General features: G+C 52.0%; 1 protein-coding gene across 2 annotated transcripts in view; it reads left to right on the top strand.

Annotated features, from left to right (window-relative positions):
- SSBP3 (single stranded DNA binding protein 3) overlaps positions 1 to 26,938 on the top strand; it is a 55,684-nt gene that overhangs the window by 9,667 nt on the left and 19,079 nt on the right. The gene's annotated exons all lie outside the window — the stretch shown is intronic.

Raw genomic sequence — 26,938 nt, 5'->3', positions numbered from 1 at the left:
CCCGCTCCTTCGTGAGGAACAGAACCAGGGTCTGCCCGTTGGTGGTGTAAACACTGGGGTTTTTCTGTGCAAGGCGTGAACCAGGAGGTGGGTCTGGTTTTGTGAGACCCTGTTGGGGTCTGGTTTGGGGCAGGGACAGCCACACTGTGAAAGGCTCGGTCTCATCAGGGGGGCTTTGGCAGGGATGTTCTTTGTGGAGTATGGTTGGGGATGGAGGTGGGAGCTCACAAGGAAGCAAACACTGCTCCACGATGCATATGTGTCCCTTTAGCCCGGCTCAAGTGCAGTTTTCCATGGAAACCCCAAAACAGATGGTTTTGTTTTATCCTGGGTATTACAGCACCAATAACACCCAGGTGCTTCACACCTTTGCCAGTCTCTGCTGGAGAGAAGGTCCAGGCTGAGGCTCCCAGGGCTCATTTCATCATTAAAAGCGGATTTACTTGCTTATCCCGGAGCCCTTCAGGGTGTTGTGGCACGTCCTGACAGCTTGTCTGTCCTTACCTGCAGTCATCAAGGAGTTTTCAACATGACTTATATAAAGCCTTTGTACTTGGATTGCTCCACCATGCTGCACAATGGCTTCTTTGTCATCCTGCCAGCTAATTAATTTTAACTTTTACCGTTGCTCCGGCGCGGTGCATCGTCCGCTTGGTCCATTTGAAGCTTCCCCCCCCCCCCCCAACCTTAAGTGTTTTCCAGGCAGTTTGACTTGTTGCTGCTGAATGCTGGAGAAACCAGCTGGCCCCACTGGTGCTCATCTTCTGGGGAGAAGGAGCTGCCCTCACACTGCTGCAGGAGCCGGGGCTGGTGGAGGGAAAAGCCATTAGGAGGCTCAGGTTTTCTCCAGTGGCTTGTTTCTCCTGGCTGGCAGCTGAAGGTCCCCACAGAGAACATCCTCTGATGAAGATAACAGGCTCTGGCTCCCTGGCCAGTGATCGGCACCACGAGGATCTCGCAGCCAGAGGTGAAAGCCTTGGCTGCGTCTTCAGGACAAAACCCCTCGTGCCTGGGGATGTCTGTGCAGGGGAGGGTGTGACAATGGTGATGCGTGCTGGAAACTCGGTGCTTTTTGCTTGCATCCTCTGAGCAAGCATCTCCAGCACTGGCTCCAGGTATCACCACAGCATCCCTGGTGCAGCAGGGAGCTTACGCCTGGTACCTCCAGAGTGTTCGTAGGGGAGCCGAGCATCTCCTCAGAGCTGCCTGGAGGACCAGGAGAGATGTGACCCCAGCAGTGGCCCTTGGGGTGGGATGAGCCCGGGTATTGTCTTTCTTGGGTAGGAGGGATGGAGATGGCCGCATGCATAAGCATCAGCTGAGTGTGCAGCCGTGGGGTTTGTGTGAGCAGTGCTGTGCCGGGGGGAGCTCCCCTCTGCTCGGGATGGGGACGGTGGCAGGTCAGGGAATATGGAATTGCTGCCCTGGTGTTTAATCTGGTTATAAGGATGGCTATTAGAGATAATGAATTTTGCCTGTCCCCACTGTTGTAATACAAGAACCCAACTGTCTTTCAACACCGCGAAGGTCACTCCTCTTTATTTCTGGTTGTAAATATTGCTGGTTACAGATGTTTGGGGTTGATGGACATGGCTAATTAAGTTTCTCCTGTCAGCTGGTTGGCAGGGTGCAGGGGTGCTGGCATGGTGGTTGAGGTCAGAGGGCAGGATCACAGCCAGGCAGCAATGCCAGCAGTCCCTTAGCATGGTGTGAGCCCATCTCGCTGCAGCCACACAGTGAGAGCAAAGCTGGGTTTGCACTGAGCCTTGCCCCTCTCTTTATTACGAATTTGGAACAGGCTGGTGGGAAGAAGGCAGCTTTTGGGAGCAAGTTTCCATTTTGCTGTTCTCATTTGAGGGGAATTCAGCAGGAATTGTCACGCCTGCTGTCCCCAACCTGACCTGAGGGTGGGAAGAAGGATGCAAAAAACCCTTCTAATTTTTACCATCGCGTATCTTTTGCGCCAGCACCGGCAGAGGCTTTTTCTTTCCCAAAGAGACTTTAACATGGGAATGACGGTGTGCTGGCTAGCAGAGCCAATACCCCACACAGAATTAGCACCAGGAGGGGCTGGGGGTCCCTTTCTCTGGGGCATGAGGCTGGTTGCTTCCCAGTGCTCACCCTGCCGGGAAGGAACCGTCCGCGTGCGCTGCCTGTGCGCCTGGAACGCAGCACGTGCTGCTGTGCTCCCCGGCTCCCCCCGCATGCCTGATTTATGCCGCTCCACATTTTCTCCTCCTTTCCATGCCTCTTTCTCCTCTCCCTCCTTTTTCTTTTTTTTTTTTCCTTCTCCCTTGTGCTGCCTGTGCATTGCCTTGCTCCTTTTTTTTCCCCACTTATTGCTCGCAGGCCTCCCTGTTAACCCAGCAAGCTGCAAGATTTAGGGCTCCCTGCCTGGTGTGCATTCTGAATGGGGTTTTATCCTTCCAGAGGAGGGGGCCGTGGTCCCCATCACCCCACTGGGACATGATCCCTGCATGTAGAAGGGGCTATTTTTATTATTTTATTTTATAGCCACAGAGCACAAGTCGTGTATCCCCGTTCTGGATGCTCCTAGCCATGGATTGCAGCAGAACTGGCGGGGTGGCCACGGGTGCCCATCGTCTCCATCCCGATGTCGCTGCGCCGGCCATCTGTCCCCTCCCGTGCGGCGCCGGGCTGCCGGCTGCTTGCCGAGGCATCAGGGTTTGCCCAGCGACTGCGAGGCCACCAGAGGAAAAAAAAGGCAAAGAAAAAAAAGTTCCATTTTTGCTTTGTTTGCCCCCATTTCATACGTATAACCTGACTTTTTGTTGCCTTTTTTGAGGGGGGGCTTATATATATTTTTTTTTCACTCCCCTGGTGCCGTGCCAGGCGCATCGAAAGTTTGCTGGGTCTTGCGTGCGTGTGCGGATGCCGAATAATTTTATTAGCTGCCTGGAAGGGAGCCAGCACGGCGTGCACCGCGCAGGAGGTGGCTGCTGGGGCGCCTTCCCTTTGCTTCCCCTTCCCAGCTGCCCCCCCTTTGCCTGCGCTGGTCTCCTGTGCGTTGCATCATCAGCATTACCCCTTCATTTTATTTTTATATATATTTCTTAGAAGGTTTGTTTTTTTTTTTTTTTTTTTTGCTCCTTAAAGGGTTAAAACCGATGGGGAAGTTCAGCTAGCACTTGCAAGATATGGTTGCCTTAGCAACAGGCCTCCTAATCTGGTAGGTGACCTGAGAGACTGTGGAAGATGCAGGGGTTGGTTTGGCATTTCATTATTTCATGAGGCTGCGGCTCTCCAGCTGGTTCCCTTCCCAGCGCCTCCACCGCCGCTGCTCCCCCCCGCTGCCGCCCCCGGCATTCCTTGGCAAAGCCCTGGAGGGGCCAGCAGCACAGTCCCCTCCCTGGGCGCTGGTGGGTCCTGGGAGCTCTTGCTCAGAAAGGGGGAGAGGGCTTCCCGCAGCCCAGGTGATAATTATTCAACTGTAGGATTGTAAAGATGGTTTCCTACCTTGCCTTTCCTGCTTTGAAAGGATTTGCCGTGGTGGCTTGGGGAAATGAATTCATGTGGCCCCAGAGCTAAAGGTATGCTCATTGGCACTTCCAGACACTGTGTTTTGGGCTCTGTGGCGCTTCAACAAACAGATGGGGCACGAACAGGGAAGCATAGTGGTTGGAAAAGGTGATGGAGTTGAGATACAGCATCCAGCCAGTGTTTTGGGGAAGGTTGGTGGGCTTTGGGAGGAGTGTGGCAGCATTTTTCCAGCTGCTTTAGGCTCCTCTGGGCTCACTGGGCCAAGTGGCACAACCAGCACATGCCCATGGATGGATAGACCAAGACCTGGGCGTTTCAGTGCCACAGCCATGGCTGCCTTCTATTTTTTTTTCTTGGAAACATCCTCAGGTTGGCATTTCCCAGCACTGTCCCTTTTCCCTTGCTGTAGTGACCACCCTGTGGAAAGCACTGGTGACCACCCACTTGTCCTTGCCAGTAGTGGAGCCATCTAAATTAAGAAACTGCATCACAAAACTTCCCTGCCAAATATTTGGCCTCACTAAATCTCTGTGCACCATCAGATGAGGGCCCAAACTTCTGCCTGCACAGTCCCGCATGGGATTCGAATGGATGGTCGTCACACCTGATAGTGCCCATTTGCACAGAACTGTTGCATCCAGGTCCAAATCATCACTGAGCTCTTTGCCAGGATGGCCAAGCCACTCTCTGTGCCCAAACCCAGGATGTTTTCTCGCTTGCTAGATCCTGAGTGGTTATGGAGTGTGACTCTGCCCTTGGCACCCAGCCGGGATGGCTGGGCAAGGAGACCCTGAGGGAACGAAGGTGTCCAAAGGGCTGGGGCCAAGCTCCCTCTGGGTACCAGTGGAATAAAAGGGCCAGGACAGCACCAGGGGCATCCCATTCCCACAGATCCCAGCGTGCAGACCTCTTTTGTTTTTCCCCCCTCCCACTACTCCACGGCGTCAGTGGCAGCTGCCTGCGGACGCCGGGGAGAGCCGCCTTTGTTTACCCGCCTCTACGGCAGAGCGAGCGCGGGGATGCTCTTGGATCGAGGTGCTGATCTGTCATCTCCAGGTTTTATGCATCCCCAGACAAGAAATCAGCGGTGCAAAGCGCAGACTTTTTGTTACTTATCGCCGAGCTCTGTGCAGAGCGCGGCTGCTGAAAGCAATCTGGTGTCTGCGATGCCCAGATTTATGGTTTCCCAGCCTCATTTGAGGTGTTGGCTTCCACTGGGAAGTAGAAAACCTGGTTTGAGCCATTGGAGTAGGATGAGAGGACCGTGGTGTGTAGTGACACCGGACCCCATGTCTGATCCCCAAGCTGGTAAATGGCCCCAGAGTCTGTCATCACCCCGGCTGGGACAGCATCTCCCTTGCTCCATCTTATCTGGTGGAGACAGCAGGAGGACCAATGTCCCAGGGAGCTGAAACAGCTCAGCTTTCTCTCTGGGTCTTCTCCACTCAGAGGCAAAGGCTGGAGGGAGGCAAAGGGAGGAAATCCAGGCAAGCCAGCAGAATCCCTAGAAAGCCCTTTTTTCGATCACTTCATCCCTTTTTTTTTTTTTTTTTCCCCTATCTCTGCTTTGTGAGGCTTTCCAGGATTTGTCCCTCTCGGCGGGGATTTCGGGCGGTCAGCTGGGTCCCCAGGCACGGACAGACGGACAGGCTGCCAATCAGCCAGCGCGCACCGTCCGTGCACGGAGCGCTGTGCTCTGCTGCCAGGGGCTCCTGGGGCTCAAGCACAGGATTATACATGGGGTTGGTTTGTTTTTTTTTTTCCCCCAAAGAAAATCAAAATTCCCAGGGAAAATATATTAAAAAAAAAAAAAAAGCCGTCTCCCCCCCGCCTCCGCCCTGCTGAGAAGCAGCTCTGCGATGGCGGCTGGAAAGTGAAGCCGTAAGTGTTGCGCGTGCCATCTGCTCCGCTTGGATCGCGGGAGCGGCTGGAGCCGGCGCAGCCTCGCGGGAAGGGGGGGCAGCGCTTTGCAGGGGTAAAGATAGGGTCCCCCTGCCCCACATTCCTCCCACTCGGGGTCCTCTAGCTCAGTTTGAAGCCCACGCTGGCATGCTCTAGCCCCAGCTCGTGCTGCTCGGAGGTGTCCCATGGATGCAGATCGCCAGGAGGATACGTGCCTCTCCCGCTGTGGGTCGTGCCAGGGTGAAGATGGTTGTGGGGTGGGATGAGTGGTGTGGAAGGGAACGGGCAGGCTTTTGGTGGTTTTAGGCATCTGTAGCTCAGCTGGGTGCCTGAGTTGGAAGCACGTGCTGGCACAGGGCGCTCTGTAGCGTAGGGTGCATCTCATGGGGACCTCGGGTGTTTGCTGTCATGAGAGCAGCTCAGCAGGACACATCTGCTCCTCCCAAGGGGGATACCAAAGGAAAACTCCTTCCCCAATAAGGAAAAAGTATATGCTCTCTCTAAAAAGAAAGAAATGTGTCTTATTTGTGGGTTTGCTATGGGAGCGTCTCCGGGTTCCCACAGGAGTTCCTCTGCTGGCTCTTCAGCTGGAGCCCGCAGAGCAGTTGGGTTTCTCTCTGCTTTACCTGTTTTTACAAAACTGCTATTTTTTTTAAGACTTACCAGTGGGTCAAGCCAACAGACAGAGGTGGGGTGCAGAGGGAACCCAGGCTTTCAACCTGCGAAGGCAACCCATGTCCTCAGCAGCTGTGCCTGTGGCTCATGCTGGGTTGTGAGTGGTTAGCTTGTTTAGGGGGTAGCCAAGAGATGAATATTCCCAGGATGTGTGATATGCAACCTGGGGGATTAGTTTTGACTGCAAGGACAGTCAGAACTGTCTACCTGAACTACCCTGTTGGCTTGGCTCCACCAGCAGCAGTTTTGGTCTATGGATGCTTGTCACACATGCCATGTGTATGGGGTATATATATGATTTGCTGGTTGGGATTAAACCACGTTAAGTACCACACATTTTGTTCACACCTCTCCCCCGGTGGGATGGGGAGGAGAATGGGAGGGGCGAGAGGGGAAAGTAAAACCCATGGATTGAGATAAGAGCATTTTAATAATTGAAATAAAATACAGTAATAGGAGTGAAAAGAGACATTATAGAAAGAAGTAAAACCTAAAAAAGATAACTGATGTGCTGTATAATTCCTCACCACCCACTGACTAATGCCCAGCCTGTCCCCAAGCACCAATTGTGCTTCCTGGCCAAATCCCCCCAGTTTATATACTGGACATGACATTCTCTGGTGTGGAATATCCCTTTGACCAGTTTGTGTCAGCTCTCCTGGCCATTCTCCCTCCTGGTTTCTTGTGCACCTCCTCACTGGCAGACCATGGGAAGCTGAAAAGTCCTTGACTTGGAGTAAGCACTACTTAGCAACAGCAAAAACACCAGTGTGTTATCAACGTTGTTCTCATACTGAATCCATAACACAGCGCTGTACCAGCTACTAGGAAGAAAATTAACTCTATCCCAGCCAAAACCAGGACAATGTAATCTTTTTTTTATGTTAGAGAAGGTTTGCTTGCAGAGCTTGGGAACCTGGGGAGGATGCCTAGTGCTTTCCACCCCTCTCTTCCCATGCAAATGCAGTTGCTCCTCTTCTCCTGGTGATAGAAAAGGTAGTGGTGGCGTGAGTAGGTTGAGCCTGTGGAGAAGGAATAACGCTCTCCAAACAAAACCAGAGGGCTTGTGAGGAGAAATGGGAAGCTGAGGGAGGGCAGAAATGTCTGGGGAAGGTGCCTGAGGAGGAGGCTGCAGAAGGTCTTGCTGGGCTTTGGGACAGGGTGGAAGGATCCCAACTCAGTGTTTTCCCGTACTTGCTCCCAGCTGGTGACCATGGTCAGACCTTCACAGGGGTTTCTGGGGTTCAGCGCTGGCTGTAGCGAAACCATGTTAGAGCCCAGCCCTTTAGTGGGGAGCCTCTTGGGAGCTCCAGCTCAACCCCGTGGAGATGAGTTCGTAAGACACGTCCTCCTCACCAAACCCTGGCATCCAGGAAGCACTTCCATGCCCACAGTTCTCTGGGGACACCCACAGCCTTCAACCATCCCACCTCACCAGGTGCCACTTGCGGGTGGTGGGCTGACCCCACCTGGGTGCCAGGTGACCCCCAAAGCCACTCTGTCACTCCTCAGCTGGACGGGGAGAGAAAGTACCACGAAAGGCTCATGGGTCGGATAAGGACAGGGAAGCATCACTCACCAGCTACCATCACAGGCCAAACTGACTCAAATAAAACTTAATTTAATTTATTGCCAATCAAATCAGAAAAGGATAATGAGAAATACAAACTAAATCTTAAAATACCTTCCCCCTACCCCTGCTTTCTTTCCAAGCCCAACTTCACTCCTGCTTTTCTCTCCCTCCTTCCTGCCAGCAGTGAAGAGGGACAGGGAATGGGGGCTGTGGTCAGTTCATCACAGCTGTTTCTGCTGCTCCTTCCTCTTCGGGGGAAAGACTCCTCCCAGTCTTCCTCTCCTCCAGCATGGGGCTCCTCCCACAAGAGACCGTCCTCCACAAAATTCTCCAACACGGGTCCTTCCCCTGGCCTCCAGTTCACAAACTGCTCCAGCGTGGGTCCCTTCCATGGGGTCACATCCTCCTTTGGGCATCCCCCTGCTCCTGTGTGGAGTTCCCCATGGGCTGCAGGTAGATCTCAGCTCCACCATGACCGTGGGCTGCAGGGGCAGAGCTGCCTCACCATGGTCTGCACCACAGGCTGCAGGGGAATCTCTGCTCCCGTGCCTGGAGCACCTCCTCCCCCTCCTTCCCCACTGACCTTGGGGTCTGCAGGGCTGCTGTGTTCATGTTCTCACTCCTCTCTTCTCTGGCTGCAGTTACTCCTGCACAATAAGTTTTCCCCCTTCTTGAATACATTATCCCAGAGCCCAGTACACTGCAAGTAGCTCAGAGCGGTGCTCTTCGGTGGCTACCCCTGATCCCAGCGTTCAGAAATTCATTAATTGGGCTGGAACAATTATTTTTGGCTTTTGCAGAGGGAAAGGCTATAAATAATCACCCCGCGAGCTTGTGCGGTGACTTTGCAGCCTCTGTGGGGGGGGTGGGGGTTGTGTTGGGGTTTTTTTTTCCTTGCTGCCGTCCGACTGGCTTTTTCTTGGCGGCCAAGAGTGGGAGACTTATCTGCAGAAAATGCCATTTGAGTTGATTAAAGAAACGCATGCCATTGGCCCAGACTGCCAAACTTTCTGCAGAAACGGTTGCGCTTTCTGAGAAACCGCCCCAGGACCTGCCGGGTGCAGCAGCCTGGCCCTGGGGCGGTGGTGGTGGGGACAGGGAGGAGGGGAGGAGGACAGGAGGAAGAGGAGGACAGGAGGAAGGCTTCCCCGGGCTCAGGGAAGGAAAACAAAGCAGAAGACAAAGGATGCTGGGGAGAATCTTACCAAGGTGGAATCATACCAAAGAGGATTTGCCAGGCAGAGGGGCAGCAGTGGTGGGCATGCTTCTGTGCTTGCACTGCTGCACCAGCAGCAGCTTGCACTGCCCTCACACTGAGGGTTTTTGGTCCTTGTGGAGTTGGGTTTCAGCCTGAGACTGATCCAGAGGTGAAAGCCTCTGCATCCCAGCACCTACCCCTCAAGCTCACCCATCTAGTACCCTTGGGAGCCAAATCACAACAGCCTTAGCAGAAGCAAACAGCATCTAGTACACCTTCTTTTGTAAGCCCTCTGTCGCATCTAAAATAAATTTGCATGTAAATTGACAGGCTGATTTTAATGTCTCCTGGCTGTAGAGCACTGAAGGCCCAGGCTTCCCTTGTAGATGGGCATGTGGCATCATCCCTGCTCTTGCTGGGAGCTGGTGTAGTGGCACAGAGCCGTTCCAGGGTGGAGGTGGGAGAGGCATGGGGTGACTGCTTGGAGGGAAGCAGAAACTTAGTATTTGCTTTTTTTAAAAAAAACCCCAGCTTACTGAAAGGATTGATTGAGACTTACTGACAGGCTGGTGGCTGAGAATGGCCAGCGCTGGAGGACAGCAAGCCGTGTTTTCCAGTAGGGGTGCTGCTCTGTGCCAGGCTGCTCCCAGGGCCCACACAGCGCCCTGGGTTTGCAGGAGCACATCCCGCATCTCTGTCCTTGCCTGGCAGCAATTAAACACATTCCCTTCATAGGTACAGGTTGCCAAAGACAACAGCCATGAGTCACTGATGTCTTGGAGGGTGTCACTTTGGCCAGTGCACCCCTTGGTACCTGTGTTTGGGGAGCATTGCTGGAGCAGGAGCCAGTGTGAGGATCTGTTAGGAGCGTTTCAGGAAAGGCTGCCTAGAGCAGAGCATCTCCCGAGCAGTCTCGCCATGGCAGCTTTCCTTCGTCATCCATTATTTATTTGATCCTCTGCAAAACAAATTCGCTCCTCGGCACTGATTCTGATGACGGTGCTCATTTTACAAAAGAGGTAAAAGGAGCTGGTTTTGTTCCCAGTCTGAAAGACTCGAACAAAAAGGTGTTTCCTGCCGCCTTCTCTCCTGTATCAGTAAAATAAATCTGCAGAGTTTTAGAGTGGTGATGAAAATTTTGGAATCTCAAGTAGTGAAACGTCGAGCAGCGCTTTCGCTGTTGATCCCCATCTTCCCTGGACCTCCAAGGCTGTTTGCTGTGTCAGGATCAGGGGGAACCAAGATGCTCAACTCACCTCGTAGCTCACAGCTGAAGGTTTCCTGAGGGCATGGCTGTGTGTCCGAGGAAAAGGGGCTTCATGGGTGCATCTCCTCCCTGTGTGTGCTGTTGGAGGGCAGCTCTGCTCTACTGGTGCACAGAAGAGTATGTGCTCAGGGTTTGGAGCCAGGGGGACAGTTTCAGAGGGTGTTTGGGGATGTCCTCAGTCACACCAGTGGCCAAGCCAGCTCCACGTTGCTTGCACCAAACAAGCTGGAGTGGTGGGCTGAGCGTGGGGCCGGGAAGTTTGGAGGGAGGAGACGGCGCGTCGGAGCCACGTTCGTCAGGATGGAAATAACTGTCAGCCCCATTCAATCTGTCGCCTTGTTCCCGGGGGACAATTGCAAAACAAGATTACTGGTACTTAAAAATTCATAGAAAACGTTTCTTATCACAACGTCATAATTGTTATGACTCAGAAGAGTAGAATTGCCATTTTCCTGTGCCTTTTTCCCCCCCCTCACTTTTGTTGCATACCGAATCCCTTGCTGCAGCTGCGGGATCGTCAGGAAGGGGCGGGGGGGGGGGAACCAACAAACCAAGGCGATGCTTTATTTTATGCTCACTGCTGCATTTGACTTGAAAATGATGTCCCACTGGGTCTCGTGGTCAGCGTATTACGGCGTGATGGATGGCTGTCAGAGCGGCGGTGGCTGGCAGATTGCGATGGGTGGAGGAGAACAGATGCCCGGTGACTTCAGGGGCTTTAGCAGAGCCCAGGACTGAAGAGTGGAAAACAAAAGCAGATGGGAGAGCTCTGCTTGGGCTAACTATTCTTCTCCGGCCACGTGTCGGGGAGGGAAGCTCGCCGGGCGGCTGTGTCCCTTCTGTGCTGTTCCTCCGTGGTGAGCTGGCCTGCCTGCTGAAGCCCCGGGTGAACCCCACTTGACCTGAGGCCTGAGCCTACGTGCAGACCATCACTGCAGATCTCGAAAGGGCAACCTTTTACCCCCATGAAAGAACAGCTTGCGCTCTATTTGATGGTTCCTGTTAACCCTTGGCCCTGCTGATGGAGCCAAGGCAAGGCCTGGGCAGGCTCCGGGGGTTGCCCTTTTGGAGGGTGTCTGCTGGTGTATTTTGTGCTCTGCTTGGTGTTTGTCTTTGGAGTTGGGCAGGACCCTGTGAATTTGAGTGGTGCTGATGGAAGGAGGTGGAAGGAGGAGAGTGAGCCTTTCCTGGAAGAGGCTGTTGTGAACAAAACCCTTTGCAGGTGCTGCTCTGCAACCCCTCATCTGCTTCCTGTCCTGTCTCCTGCAAACTTTCCTACACTTTCAAGCCCTTCAGAGGGTTTAGAAAAGATCCTGCCTTGCCCTATTTTACTTCTTACATCTGTATTTCCTCGTATTTTACCCCTTCACTCTCTTCCTACCCCTCCGGTCCATCCAAAGTTGGGCAGGTGGCTGCTGCCTTCCCAGCTGGCATTTGCTGGGGATTGCAGGGTTAATGGTGAAATTAAATTTCACTGCTGTTTTTAAATTAATTGAATCATCAGCGTGGGTAACGGGAAACAGTGGTATCATAATGTATTTGATATGGGTCTTTAAGTCAGCATTTGCTGTGAGATCTGGAGCACTAGATCTTGGTGGAAGTGATGGCTAACTGATATATTGCAGTTATGGCCACAGTACAAAGGCTCCTTCTGTGTCTTAAAAACGTTCAGGTCATGAAGTTGAGTTGGTTTATGATATGGCTGTTTTCTGTGCGTGCTTCCCACAGTGCTCTTAGGTCATACTCGGAAAAACCCCGCAGCTGGCAGGAGTGGTGCTCCCAGCTTGTGCCTCTGGGCAGGCACCACATGTCCATGAAGATGCCCTTTTGGGTGACAGAGCAGCATTGGGATTTTGCTCCCAGGACTCTCTGAAGTTTTTTCTGATGGAGGAAGCAGACACAGGGGAAAACATCCTTTTTCCTCAAAGAAAACAGTGGAAAGAGTTTTACTGATTTGCAGCATCATCTGTGCTTTCCTTGGTGGCCCTGAGGTGGCTTCAGGATCTTCCTTGGAGAGGAGAAGCTAACCAGGCTGAGGGCCAGCATCCTCATGTGATGTCCTCACCGTGCTGGGGACAAAACTCCTAGCAGGCCACTGTATGGGCTCCTCTTTTCTTGTCCTTTACCTGGTCCAGAGTGGTGGGACTGCATCACAGCATGGTGCGTCATGGTGGATGGTGGCACACCCCTTCACCATTGCTAACAGAGGGCTGGTGTTAATTAAAAAGTGGAAAAAAGTAAAGTTTTAATGTATGTGTTGTGGAGGTTGCTTGCAGGCTTCCACCCATGAGGGGTTCCTGCATCCTATCCCAGCAGCCCGGGACTGCTGGAATAGGCAGGATGAGAGGAAATGACCTCAAGTTGCACCAGAGGAGGCTTAGATTGGATATTAGGAAAAATTTCTTCACTGAAAAGCTTGTCCAACCTTGGAACAGGCTGCCCAGGGCAGGGATGGAGCCACCATCCCTGGAGGGATTTAAAAGCCGTGTAGACGTGGCCCTCAGGGATGTGGTTCAGCGGTGGGCTTGGCAGTGCTGAGGGAATGGCTGGACTCGATGTTCTTAGAGGTCTTTTCTGACATCAGTGATTCTATGATTCCCTCTCATCAGCAACTTCCTCCGGAGATCACAACTGTATAGATGACCCCGGCATGCACCTACGGCCACGTCAGCAGCACTGCCTTTCTCAGCCAAAATCTCGAGGCTACTTAACCAACTGAAACCTCTCAGAAGCTGCCTTGATATGAATATTGATCTCCACATTTAACTCTGCTTTGCCCAGTTGATATTGCCCAGGCTGGTGGTGTGGAGGACAAGCAGGCTACGGCATCCACAGCTGGATTTTGGAACAGGATTTGGTGGGACACACCAAAAACCTCGATGCTGAGGAGCCTGTTCTAGTGCACTAGTTCAGATTTTGTGTGAAGACTTGGGTATTATTTCTGCTAGTTATGTCTCTAATGAGGTGAAACGTGCCATATGTTGTCCATAGGGAGGGAGCGCCGCAGGTGGGGCGGGGGCTGGCCTGGTGGGTAGTTGCTACATAGAAGAGCCTGAAACTGCCTCAAACTCAGACTTGGTGAGCCAAGATTCCAGCTGATCCGTCTGTGCCATGGACATTGGTGCTGTGTCACGTCTCAGAGCCATCTACAAACTGGCAGCACCTTCTTGCTCTTCGTCCACTGTCATGTTCTCCAGCGCCCGTCAGTTTTATCCTTCCATTCCTTCTTCCCATCACAGGTTTTTGCTTCAAAATAAAGTGATTTTGGGGCCAGGCCCAACTGTGCAGATCCTTTGCCTGCTCGCAGGAGTAGCAGCTCTGGCCCTGATCTGTGCAGCCCAGGCTGCTCTCCAAGCAGAAGTTTGAAACTAAACCATAGCGGGGTAAAGAAATATTAATTGGTGAGTCCTGAACTTAATTTGAACAGGGCTCTGCTGTTTAAACAATTGTTGGAGCCATAAACCAGAAACCCTTAATTATGGCTAATTATTTTCTGCAGTGAATCTATATGGAAGCTCCTCTGCATGAGGGCTCCTCTGAAATGCACTGGTTGCATGTTCAGGCATCATCCAGCCTGAATGTCCCTAATAAAATCAGAGGTATAAGTGTTGCCTCCAGCCCAGCTGCCTGACCAGGCAGGAGCCTGCTGCCTACAGTTTCCTTAAACCTGGGGGTCGGGGCAGCATGCAGGGGCTTGGAGGCTCCCCAGGCAGGCGGCTGGGGACCCGAGGGCAGGCAAGAGCAAGGCAGGAGCTGTTTAGGACATGGACTTTAAACTCTCTGGCATTTGGGGTTTGTTTAAAAACCAGCTAGGTAAATATTTGTGAAGCGGTTGGGATCCGGCTGCAGGGTCAGGCGCTGTGTGCAGCCCTGCGGGCTGGTCTGGCCTCCTGTGGATTCCGTCCTTCCCACAGCAGGAGGCATGTCCATCCTCTGCCCTGCCGAGGACATGGTGGAGGCAGTGCAGGGCGCTTGGCATCATCACTTGGGCCATGTTTCTCTAGGATTTGGGGTGAAAACGGGTGCCTAGAGGTCTCTCTCATGGGGTGTACCAGTGTGATGCCTCAGTGGGACATATTTAGAGTAGGTCTCCTGGCAAGGCTGCACTGTGCATCCCAGGAATGTCCCTTTTGTGCCATCCAGGCTACTTTTGGGGGTTGGTGGTGCCTTTTCCTGATGAACCTGGAGCTCCTGCCCTGTGCATCCCTGCAGGAGGGAGGCTGCTGGGGGGATCCTGCTGGGGATCCACAGTACATACTAGGGCAGATAGGACCTGTGGCTTGTTAGGGATGATGGCACAGCAAGGGTAGCGTGGCAAGGATGGCATGGTAAGGATGGCACGACAAGGAGGGCAGTGCAGGAGGATGGCACATCAAGGATGGCAGAGCAGGAGAACGGTGTGACAAGGATGGCACAGCAGGAACGGCAGGGCGGGAGGATGGCATGACAAGGATGGCAGGGCAAGAATGGCAAGGGTGGGAGGATGTCACAGCAAGGATGGCAGGGCAGGAGGATGGCAGGGCACGGTGCGGCGCCGGGGGAGCGGTCCAGGCTGCCTGTACACAGCAGCTGTCAGCGCTGCTGCCTTCACCCGCCCAGCCCCAGCCTCTTCCTCATGGCACAGATGGTTTTAACACTTTCCTGGGCCTTTTTTTCTATAATTAACTCTTGTTTGCAAGTGGGAAGACACTTCTTTCCTTTTGGCAGAGCCATCAAACTCTCCTCGGCGGTGTGCTTTTTTAAAGCCATCGTGTATCTATCCCCCAACTGCAGTCTGTTGTTTTTACCAGGCTCTTTTAAGGCACTGGGCTGCCCCCCCTTTTCTCCCCCCCTTGCTCTTGCCCTGAGGTAAAATCCGCAGGGATTGCAGGCGGAGGAGGCCCCAGCCAGCTCCGGCAGGGGAGTTAACGAATCCGGCCAAGGCGATACAAAAGCCGGTGCCCGGGGAGGGGGGAAGATGGAGGGGCCCCTTCCCTGCACCAGGAGCCTTTGAACCCCCCTGCTCCCAGCTTTGTGCAGCTTAGCAGGGTGCTGCCTGCACAAAGGCCCCTCGTCCCTCATGTCATTTCCATGCTGCAGCTGGGAAGAGTTTTCCCAGGAGAGGCCATTGCCCACTGAAAGCCTGGTGGGTGCTGGGGGTTGCTACGGTGGGTACCCTGTCCCACCAGGACAAGGGGAGGGAGAAACCCCGAAGAGCCCTGGAGCTTCGCCAGTACTCAGGAATCTGTGGGGTGCTGTAGGATGGGTGGGCAGGGGAGGGGGGTTCTCTCCAGCCTGTGCTCAGACCTAGAAAAGCTAACTGGAATGCCATGGGCCATCCTCTGCCTTTTGGGGAGCTTAGGGTCTGTGGGGTTTGGAGGTGTTCTGCTCTCAGGGAGGTGAGGGGCAGCAGCTCTCAAAACTGGAAGGTTTTGGGATGCCCAGCTTTGGGGATTGAGGAGGGTCAGCATCACAACCTGGTGCTTGTAGGAATGTCACCTTGGAGAGGAGGGTGCTGTGGGGGCCATGCCACTGGTGTCAACCTGCCAGCCCGTGCCTGGGTTTGTGTTGGGGTGTTGAAAGAGCAGCCCTGACTGTGGGGAGTGAAGGAGCTGTTCTTACCTATGGATATCAAATGGTGGATGTGAAACAAACAAAAGAGAAAAAGCCTATCAGGAAGTTTCCACCAGCAATTCACGGCCATGACCACCATGCCTGTGCTCCCTCCACTCCTCATCCCGGTCCATCCCTTGAACTCCGCTCACCGGCTCTGTAGCCAGGTTTTTCCCAGCACTGCCAGTCTAAACAAGACCTTGCAGTGATGCTCAGCGCTCTCACATCGCTCCCTCCCCCTCTCTGCTGTCTGAAAGCCTGGGGCTCTTTTTTTTTTTCCCTTGGTCTCCAGACTTTAAGTTTTCCTGCCTCACGTACCAGTTTATTGCTGGGTCAGGGGGCAGGGGTTTGCACGCTGGTTTTATAGGGTCCCTCCAGAGCCAGCTTCAAAAAGCTCCCAGTTCATAAATGGGGGGTTTGTATTAACCACTGTGTTTTGACAGGGAGAGGTGCTCTTAGAAGAGAAATAATTATTGTTTTGTAAGCTTTTAGGGTAACGTGGCTTGGAGTCGCATCTAACCAAACTGCTCTGTGCAAAAAAACGGTGATTTTTTAAAAACCCGTATTTTTATCAGAAATCCTCCCCTATCCCAATGTGCACCTTGTCAGTTGTGCAACCCCAGGGGGACTTTTCCACGGGGAAGTGCTGCAGCTCAGCTGTGCCTGGATCACCAGTGCCAGCGACACCAAAGCAATGCAGAGAGCTCGTAGTAAGGTAAATAAAACGTGGGGCCACTTCGGAGTGGTGTTTCTGATCCCCAGGTAAAGGCAGGCGAGAGGAAGCAGAGCAGGAGGCGAGCTGGTGTGTTGAATTCCATCTCATCCCATGGATGTGCACCTCTTCTCCTCCAGAACACGCTGAAATGGTTAAAATGCCTCTTCCCGTTCACCCTCCCCCTCCCAAGAAATCCCAGCCTACCAGGGGAGATCTGCGCCCCCTCCAAGCTAGCCCCTGGCTTTTTTTTGGCAGTGGAGAAAGCCACCAGTTCTTGGGAACAACACTGAATTACACAGTGGCTTACGTCAGATTTACTCCTCCTGTCCTTTGCTCTAGCTGCTCTATTAATTTTGAAATGCCTTGAGCAATTACCAGACCTAGGAAACACTGTTTTTGGGGGGCAGCACCTACAAATAACTGCAATAAACCCTACTGTTGAAAAAGGGAAGGGAACAGACATGGGGCTGTCCTTATCTAGATTTCGAGTGTTTTAATACGAATTTTCATTAGAAACCCTGTGTGTGCAGTGGTTGGGGGATCTCTCAGGGGTCTGGAGGGGGGGATCACACCCTTTCCCCACTCATACACCACTTTTGAGGTCCAAAGCATTACTCCCAGGGGCATGGAGGGTGCGAAGGGGCAGCCCGGGAGCAGATTTGGGATGTGAGGGCTCCATATGGCTGGAAGGGATTAGCCTGGAGGATTAGATGAGTGGAGAGGAGGGGAAAGTTGCTGCAATCCCCCCTCCCCAAAAGTCCTCATCTCTGACCCCTGGCAGATGCGCAAAGATGAGTTCTGGGGATGATTAGCGCTGCTTGAGGTTTGTCTGTGCCCCTGGAGTCACAGCTCAGTCTCGGTGCTGCTGGGGTAAAGCGAGGCCTGGGCCGGGATCCTGTGCTGGCAGGTGGTGAGGAAAGCTGGGATTTTCCTCCTGCCACCGCCTCACACCCACATGTTGCACCTTCCCTTGCGCTCGGTGTGTTTCCAACCTGAGCTGTTTGCTCAGGCTTTCAGCTTGCCTGGAAAGAGTAGCAGTGATGCTTGGACAAACCCGCTCCCCAGGGATGGGTGAGCCCGGGATACAGCACTTGGGAAGTCACATGTGTTGTGACCTTGGTGGTGGCCAACTGCTGCTGCTGTGGGATGTGGGGACGCAGGGTGCTCTGCAGCTCCAAACTGGGCAGTGAAACACTGCAGGGATGCAGGATGCACTACAGCTCCATAGCTCCACACCAAAACGCTGCAGGGATGCCAGCATGTGAGACGTTTTGTGGCTCCTTTCCTAGGCAGGATGTCAGTCAAAAGGTCTGCAGGAAGGGCAGAAAGAATATTTTCACCGTTTTTCAAACATCACCCTGGAAATCATGGGAATCATGCCAAGGCATGATGGCTTTTCTCCATCATCACTCAGTCGCAAAACCCATCTTGCTTGGGATTGGGGTTTGCCAGCAGCTTTCCTCATGGTGCTCCGGTGTTGCTGTCCCAGCAATGGCTCATCGAGGGCTGGGTTGGCTCTCAGAGCACAGCTGCAGCCTCATGAAGGATTTCCATACGGGCTTCTTGGGATGAATCAAGGGTGCAGAAACATGGAGGGTTAGTCATGGCAGTGCTCCCAGGAGGGTGGGTCCTGTAGGATGGGTGTTCCTTGGGTGGTGGCAAGGACAAAAGCCCATAGCCATCACTGCTGCTGAATACAGCAGTCCTCAAATCGGCACTGAGTCCATCCATCCCAGTTAATTTAGGGCTCTGAAGGGCTGCCCTGGGTCTGGCCATAGCAGTGCCGGCTGCTCCTGTGCAAAGTCCACCGCCTTCCTCCCCATCCACCTCTCCAGGGTTTATAGGATGTGCCGGACTTTGTCCCCGTGCAGCAAGTCACAGCCCTTAGTTAAGTTCAGCTGCCACCTCCGCCTCAGTTTAAGGCATTTCCACTCTTCCAACAGCATTTTTCATGGAAGATGCTGTGCAGAGAAGGTGCTACAAAGCACCCTCAAACATCAACAGAGCCACCTTTATTAAAAATGGTGATTTCTTTTTTTTGTTAGCCTGCTGCTTTGTTAGAGAAGGGGATTTTTTTTTCTTTTTTCTTTTCTTTTTTTTTTTTTTAATTATTTCCTTTTTCAAGGGCTCGCTGTGGAAAAACTTTCACAGATCAGCAGGCAAATCCATCAGGGGCTGCTGCGAGCGGGGCTGGATGCTTGGCCGCCTCCGTAGGTACACAAAACCCGCCTGAACGCCCACGAAAGGTTACGGCACTGCTCAAAAAGCACCGCCGTAACCTTTCGCAGGCGTTCAAACAGGCTTTGTGTTATTACACGAAGATGGTGGCCACGAGCATCTTGTCAGGGACGGGCAGATGGTGTTCACCTGCTCCAGACCAACTTCTTTTGCCCTTTGCCTTTGGTGTCGGGGAATAATACCGGGGCAGCTGCTCGCAGTAAAATAGGCTTAAGCAAATGGGATATTTTGGCATTCAAGTGCACGACAAGAATGGGAGTATTTGCATTAATTCTCTCGTCTCTTTCCCTGCGGCGGGAGAGGATGGAGAAAGCCAGGGTGTTTTCCTGTGGGGTAGAGCCAGGGCCTGGTCTTCTCCGCATGGATTGGGGGTGGGAAGTGCTGGATGCTGTGCTGGGGTGTCAGTGCTCCATCCCACAGCATCCAACTGCCCAGACAATGGAAAAGGATGTTTTTCCAGGGAGGTCACGGTGTTTCCTGCTGCACTGCAAAGGCAGTTGCCGGGAAAGGGGGTCTCACCCCCTTCCCTGGGTTCTGATGAGGGTTAGTTACCAGGCATCGCTGACTGCCCAAGCAAACTCACAGCTTGTTTTGTGTTGTTTTTGATTGCAAAGAGCAACCGATGACATCAACCGGCTGAAACACAAGGTGGCAAGAATTTGGGGGGGGGGGGGGGGTGAAATTTGAAAAATATATTTGTAATCTGCACCCATCTTTAATGGGGAAATTGCTGCCGGACTCTGGATGCCTTTGAGGTGTTTTTCCAATGGGATTGGCAATATCCTCGTTAGTTGTCAGTAAATCCTTTGGACAAGTTAAAACTAGTTTTCTTCAAATGCACGTGGTGCAGTGGCGTGGCGTTTTTCTAAAGTCACGGGTTATTATTATTATTTTTCCTTCTTGAATTAGATTACCAGTTTAAATCTAGCTTTTCTTACAACCCCTTCCAAAACGCACTTGGCAGTTTCAATCTGGAAGAAGGCAGAGGAGCAGAGAGGAGCAGGCGCTGGGAAGCAGAAGTCCAGCTGCCAACATCAGCAGCCTCCCCTGCACCTCATCACCACATTATTACTAGTTTTTTGAGAGGGAGGCAGTATTTTCCTTAATATGATCTTTTCAAAGTCTGGTAGGAGAGAGGACTTGATTTTAGCTCTGATGCTTAAGGGAAGGATGGAAGGTGAGCTGGTGCACGTGCCACTGAGCGTCTAGCCATGCAGTCCCACGTAGTTGCACCCCAGAAACTGCAGCATGGAGCAAGGGACATCACTGGGAGTAAAGTCCTGTGGAGCTTAACTACGACAACTTTGTAGCAAACTCCAGGAAATCACCTCTCCCAGCAGCTTTGCTTGCTGGGATCATTTCCCTCTTGGTTTTAAAAATTGTGATGTTTTTTAAAATCTGAAATTAATCTGTGTGCTTTCCATAAAGTCTTGTGTGGGTACATCAGGAGCAAGTTTCAGTGGAGCCACGGAGTGTCCAGTGCAGAAGGGAGTGCGGGTTGTTAGTGCAAGGAGCTGCCGGGTGGCCCTCACAGAGCTGAGCATCCCACACTGATAGATGAGCAGTAGATTAATAGTCCTAAGCAATTGCATTACCTAATGAAAATTTTATATAATTATTTTATATCACTTTTTTGGCAGGTAGACCCTGAAATGGATGGTATTGATTGCTGGAAAAGAGCCTGGCCTGTCTGTTGCTGGAATTATTAGAGGAGAATTGATAGTAATTAATACCTGTGTATTTACAGCATTTTCCGGGGTGCTAATTGTGTGGGATCCATTTAAGCTGTTTGGCAGTGGGGAGGGTTCATACACTGGTTTTAAGGTGTAGCTGGACCTGGATCTTGTGCCGGGCAAGATGCTGGCAGTGGGAAGGCCAGGACCATCGGCTTCACCTTCACTCCAAGCCAGGGATAAGGGGGCACTCTGGGCTGCCCATGGCAAAGCATCCCTAAATAGCAGGGTTGGGGTGAATCTATACGCCCACCACATGGTGTGAAGCCCTGGAGTGCTGTCCTCTGCAAAACCCTTCCTGAGTCAGGGGAAGCACTTCCAGCAAGCCCGGCTTCACTTCCCACAAGTTTCCCTTTGTAAACCTCCCTGTACACACGCGTGTGCAAAACGGAGCCTGACTGCGTTTAGTCTGTTTTACACCTCCCATGCTTATCCCCCCCCACTCTCCACCCCCCCTTTAATTCGGTCGCTGTGAAATTTTTGCAGCCCTGCCAAGTTATTTCCTTGGGATATATTTAGAGAAAGCCAGCTCAGCAGAGCGCGCTGGGTGTTTGTGGAAGGATGTTTGTAAATGTTAGCAGGAACGCTGGCGGGCTGGCGGAGCAGATGTCCGCGAGATGCTACCAAGAGCCTTATTTACAAACTTGTAAATGACTGAAGGGGTTTCCTTCCCGGGGATAAGGGGGACGCCGACTTAAGAGATTAAAATCCTATTGTTTCGTGGCCGGAGCTGCTGTCTCAGATTATCCTTTACAAGGGAGGGGGGAAAAAAAACCAACAAAAAAACCCGTATTAGCTTGAAACACCATTCAACTGTTGTGCCTTTTTTTAATGTTTTTTTTTTAAGGCTCAAGGAAAATACGGGGCTGGGGGTTGTTTCTTTCTCCGTAAAGGAGAGGGAAAAAGTGGCTGAGCGTGGCTGTTCCCGACCAGGGTGTATGCTGGAGCTTTGTGTGCCAGGTGGCTCACAGGTGATGGATTTAAAATAAGCACAAAAAGCTTGTGGTGTTGCAGAAGTATAATTAAGCTGAACCTGTATGGACAGCATGATGTTGTGTGGGAACACCGTGATGGCTTTTGGGTGGTTTGGTGATACTGCTATGAGCCCATTTAATCTGTTTTGGAGGTTTTTTTTGTATCTGGCAAATGCACAAAGCTTCATCCCAATGTTCTTTTACCTCCTCTTACCCTAAAATAAACCAAAACTGGTTTGTTTTGTCTTCTGGAGCATCCAGCCAAGTGGCTTGCACTGGAGGAAGCAGGATGGAGTGTGGCATACCCCAGCTGGCAAGCACAGCGTGCCCCAAAAACACGCTGAGCCCACCCGAGAGGCTCTGCAGGTGCCGTGGTTTTGAAGTGGGTGCCACAGTGGGTGCCTGCTGCTGGCACGTGGGCTGGCAGTTGCACTCTCAGAACCTGCAGCAGGCTGGTGTTCTATTTATTTTGGTGCACGTTGATGCAACACAGGCGCTGGCACCGACCCGCGGAGGGGGCTGATGTGGGAGAGGATCTGAGGGCTGGGTCCGGAGGAAGCGGTCGGCATGTCGTCCTCTGTGGTGTTAATCGGGTTACTCTGAGGTGTGGGAGGGTTCTATTATTAAATTTAAAACCTGACTATATAAGATGAAGGCAGCTTTAACGAGATGAAAAGGCTTAACTGGAGTCCAATTAAATTCCGTATTACCTGTTTACGCAGCCTGCTTAAGTCCTGACCCGCACGCTGGTTTCTTCTTTAGGCTCCAAAGCCTGTGCTCTAGGCAAAAAAATAAAATCAAAGGAGACAGATAGATACCAGATCACCAGCATGTCCTGAGCACCCCCGCGTGCTCCTACCCAAGGCAGCTGCTCCCATAGTGGCTGCGAGGTGTGAGATGCAGCCAAAATCCTCTCTTCTGGAGAGGAGAGAGAGGGCAAAACCAGCTGGAGCTCAAAAAGGAAATACCCAGCCACCCTTAGTTTGGTTCTAGGTCTGTGCCATGAAGGTGTTTTTGCTCTTCCCATCTCACTGCTAGGTTGATGGAGGCTGTGGCTGGCCGAGCAGCCAGTGCTGGTGGTGCTTCCCACGAATGGAGCACCCTCTCCGTTGCCTGGCAGCACCTTGCACCACTGTTGGCAGGTTGTTTTTATTAAAATTAAGTGTTTGGTGAAAGCCAGCATGGGATGCTGGGGCAAGATGGTCTCCTAGAGCATGCAGTGGGGACACCAGCTTGAATTTAATGGCAGAGTTACTACCACCAGTTGGAACCTAGTTTTCATAGATGGTTTCTGTTAACCATTGCTTGTGTTGGTGAAGCATGGCAGGTTTTTGGGTAGGTGGTGAGCTGAGGTTTGGCCACCATTGCCACCATTGTCTCACCATTACACTGAGAGCCCTGCAGGATGGGGTGCAGTGCCTTAGCCCACCTTCAAGCTGCTCTTCAATGTCCAGCAATGGGGATTAGGAGGAAGAATCCCTTGCAGCAGCCCTCTGTGTGGACAGCACATCCAGAAAGTTCCTTAGCTTCCCAAGCCCTCTCTTGTAGGGTACTGCCTTTTATTAGGCGGGTACCCTGGAGCTGGGGGCTGGGAGCAGCAACGTTCTGGTGGTGACGGTGATTTCAACCCACCTGCTCTGGTTTCTAAATTCAGCCCCCAAAACCCTCGTGGGGCCTCGGTGATGCCTCACGGCTGCTTTGGGGCCGAGCATGCGGCAGGGCGGGGGGCAGGAAACGGCTCGCCGCACCCTGCTCGCAGCAAGCCCTCACGCCCAGCAAAGCCCTAAACCCTGCAGTAAAGAAAGTAAATAAATAAAAGCACCGGACCGCAGCTCCTCCCAGGGCTGTGGGACAGCGGAGGTGAGTTGTGTTCCCGGCTCAGCCGGCCTGGGAAAGCAAATGTGGGTGACACCAAAGTGCTGGTGGGGATGCGCCAGAGGCCGGGGAGCTGCGTGAGGCAGCCACGCCAGTGCCTCTTCCCTGCTGCTCTTCAGCACAGTTAATACAGCGGAATAACCTGGTTTCTCCTGAAGGATTGGGTTAAGAAAACAAGATGGTTTTAATAGCCCTTTTACATCCTGCATAGATTGCAGCTGAAGACCCTAACCGGCTTTGCAGCACATCTTTTCCTTTTTTCCCTTTTTTTTCCTCCATAACCTGATGCCAGCGGTCCTGCGCAAGCGGGCTCCTGTCGATAATTCAAGTGCCCAGCTCCTGGCTGTGCTGTTTTGTCCGATTTCTATTGCCTCCTGACCTCCATCCTTCTTTATTTGCAAAGCTATACTCGCAGGCAGCGGTAATAAATCAATTAATGACTCTGATGAATCGTTTAATGGCTGACAAAATAACACTACAGTCAACAGCTTGGATCTCTACAGCAGTACCAGAAGATGCTGGTTGACTCAGGGTAGGGAGACGAAACAGAGACTGTTAGCTCAATTAGTGCAATTAGTGTGCGATTTAAAGGCTTAGACGGCATCTGCTGGCGTACCAGGCCGGTGTGTTAACTGAGAGCTTTGGTTTGGAAGCGAAACACGGTGATCCAGATTGTCATCATTCCGCTGGCTTCCACCAAAAAAAGAGGAAAAATACCAACGTATGTGGCAGGGAATTAAAAATACATATGTGTGTTTGTGTATATAGCTATACATGTGCGCCCCAGGAACACATATATATTGATTTCCAACGTGGAGAAAATTTGCCATCTTACGAAAGGCAAATGAGCTGGCGTGCCAGCATTGCCAGAGCTGTCCTGGCTCATTTCTGGCGGTGGTTTCCATGTGCTTTGGTGGAAGGAAATTCAGGGTATCACATGCCAATGGGGACCTTCATGTGGCTGATGTGCTTCTGGTTCAGTACCAGCTTGGACGTGGTGGCACAGCAGTTCCATGCCCCTTTTGGCCAGCTTCTGTGGCAACTGCACATTGTATCTGCACCGGGGAGACTCAATGGGTTTTAGATAATTCACCTAAGGAAAGAGCTTTTGAAAGCAAACTAAAACTAAGAGTCCCTAAAAAGAGTTTCTGGGACAAAATGGTGAATATAAACCATGTGGGAGGAGTTGCGTGGCCAAAAAAGTCCTGGAAATGTGTGCTGGATAGCCCTTGGGTTTGGGCGCTGACCCTTAGGGTTTGGGTGCTCACCCTTAAGGTTTGGAAAAGTTGTTCCTGCTGTCTTTTTTCCCCTTTTTTCTTTCATTTCTGGCACGCCCAAGTGTTCTACAGAGCTGCTCCAGCCACGGCTGCATTCCCATCGCTTCACAGGGCTAAAGGTGCCTCGGTGTTTACCTTAGCAGCGGTGATGGGGAGGGGAATAAAAAAAGAAATAAAATGTCACTTTGCAGCCTTGTAAATCATTCATCAAGGGCTGACCAATTTGGCTCCCATCCTACAATATGCTCAGGGCACTTGCGGGTTTTTAATTACCGAGTTCTGCCAAGCGCCACATGTGTGAGGAACTTTAAATCCCCGTTTACGCCGCGAAGGCATAGGTGAGGTTTCAGGGTGTTTAACACAGAAAAATACTCTGTGGTTTTGTGGAAAAATGGGCATTTGCTTCAAGATTTTCTTTGGCTCCTCTGCCCTTCTCCCTCTGCTCCCTGTTGCAGACGGGAGGAGAGGAGCACCTTTCTTTCCCCCTGGATCCCCAAATCCATGTGCCTCCTCACTCCCCACCACTTCGGGATCCATTTCGCTTTGGGAGATTCCCCAAGCAAAGGATTATAGTGTGCTGGAAATCTCTTGAAACCATAAAATATCACCTTGGCAGCTTTATTGCAGCGCTTGCCGCCTTGGGAGAGAAGCGTTTTGCGTGATAGAGGGTTTAATAAAGGAAATTCCAAATGGGCTCGCTGCAGTTTGGGGCTCGGTCTTATATATTTTTGCATTAAGAACCGTCATCTGCTTTGCAGAGAAACTGCAATATGTTCATGGCCTTGGATTAAGATTTGGTTTTACTTTTATAGCTGACCCACTTGGGGGGATGGAGGGAGGGGGAGAAGTGGGTTCACTCCCTCTCCCATCTATTTTTGCTGCCGTCTGATGTATAAAAAGAGCCTGGAATGGGCAGGCTTATTTTTCCTGCCAGGACTTTTTTTTTTTATTAACTGTAAAAACACTCAGATCTGGCCTTTGCTGCTGATGGGGGAAAGGCTGCTCAGGATGCCTTGTTCAGGGGCACGGGGGGAGTGTGGTGTGGGCTGTGCCTGGGGTTGCAGGACTCTGTAGCCTCAGGGGGAACTGGTTATTTCATGAAGGGAGGCTCTTACTGGGGAATCAGCCTCCGCTGTTGTCTGTGTCACTTGCAGCTCTGAGGTGCTGGGGTGGTAAAACCAACCACTCATCCGGCATGGTCCTGGCCTTCATCCCACATCCTGCACGCCAGCTCCTGCTGGAGAGCATGATGAGGGGCACAAGGGATGCCCTGGGAAGGCACAAGGCAATGATTAGTCAGGTGCTCCCCTGCCTCTGCAAGGCTTTCTGGTCAGAAATAGCAAGATTGACAACCAAACATGGGGATCCTATCATGGCAATCCTTAGTCCTTAGTAATAATCCTTAATTTTCCAGGCTGCTCTGACAGCCTGGCTTCCCCCTCTGCTCACATCTTGTGGTTGTTGCTGCATCAGATGCGGTCAGGAGCCGGGGCTGGCTCAGCTGCTGTTGGGACGTGGAGTTTAGTGGGTAAAACCAAGCCTGAGCAGGCTCACATGTACCCCATCTGTTCATGGGATTTCCTCAGTGGAAAATTTTTCCACTATGGTTTTAGGTGGGTACGTCCATCATAAAAATTGGTGGAGGGAGTAGTTCAGTGATCCAAACCTAATTAACAGCACTGAGGTGCCTTTATAACTGCCCTGGGAATGGAGGTCACTTGGTGGTGGCAAACTGGGCTGCACTTGGATGGCACAGGTACTGCTCCTAACCCCACAGGGGTGTGTCACCAGCAGTGGCTTTTAGGGAAAGATCTTTTTCTTATATTTTCCATTAGAGTGGGAGCTTCCCATAATGCTGGTGCTTTCCCAGAAGAAGTGAATAAATACAAATAGGGATGCTGAGGAGCAAGTGGGGTGTACAGGTACCCCATGTCTGTCTCTGTCCCACCTTTTTGGGGCTGGAGCTGTGCTGGTGGCTCATTCTGGGGAGGCAGGAGGGGGAATGTGACTCCACAGGTTGAGTGCAATGAATTTGGAAATGAATAATAAAGTCTTGGCATGCTGGTGAGGTCAGGGAAGCATAATTTTGGAAGGACAGGGCTAAACCATCAAGCATGGCGGGGAGGTAGGAGAGAAGCATTTTCAAAGCTTTCAAGCAGCTTCTGCCTAAAATGACACATTGGATGAGGCTCCTTGGTGGATTAACAAGACTCAATGCCTGGATAAATGAATAAACAAATCCTAGAATCATCTCCAGGTTCTGTGTGGCCATCTCCTCCGTGGGTGAGTCACAGAGACCGGTGCCCCTCCAGCTGTGAGCATCCTCCAGGGGGAAAGATGCTCAGGGCCCCAGAGATACAAGGCAGATGGACTCAGTATGATGTGGCAGGAGAGGTGGCATTTTTGATGTGCTTTTGT

This window comes from Corvus kubaryi, unplaced genomic scaffold, assembly GCF_017639235.1.
Source record: "Corvus kubaryi isolate FWS band 111438036 unplaced genomic scaffold, C.kubaryi_AGA036_p1.0 37334, whole genome shotgun sequence".
Classification (NCBI taxonomy): Eukaryota; Metazoa; Chordata; class Aves; order Passeriformes; family Corvidae; genus Corvus; species Corvus kubaryi.
The sequence above is the reverse complement of the archived record's forward strand: the minus strand, read 5'-3'. Positions and strand labels throughout refer to the sequence as shown.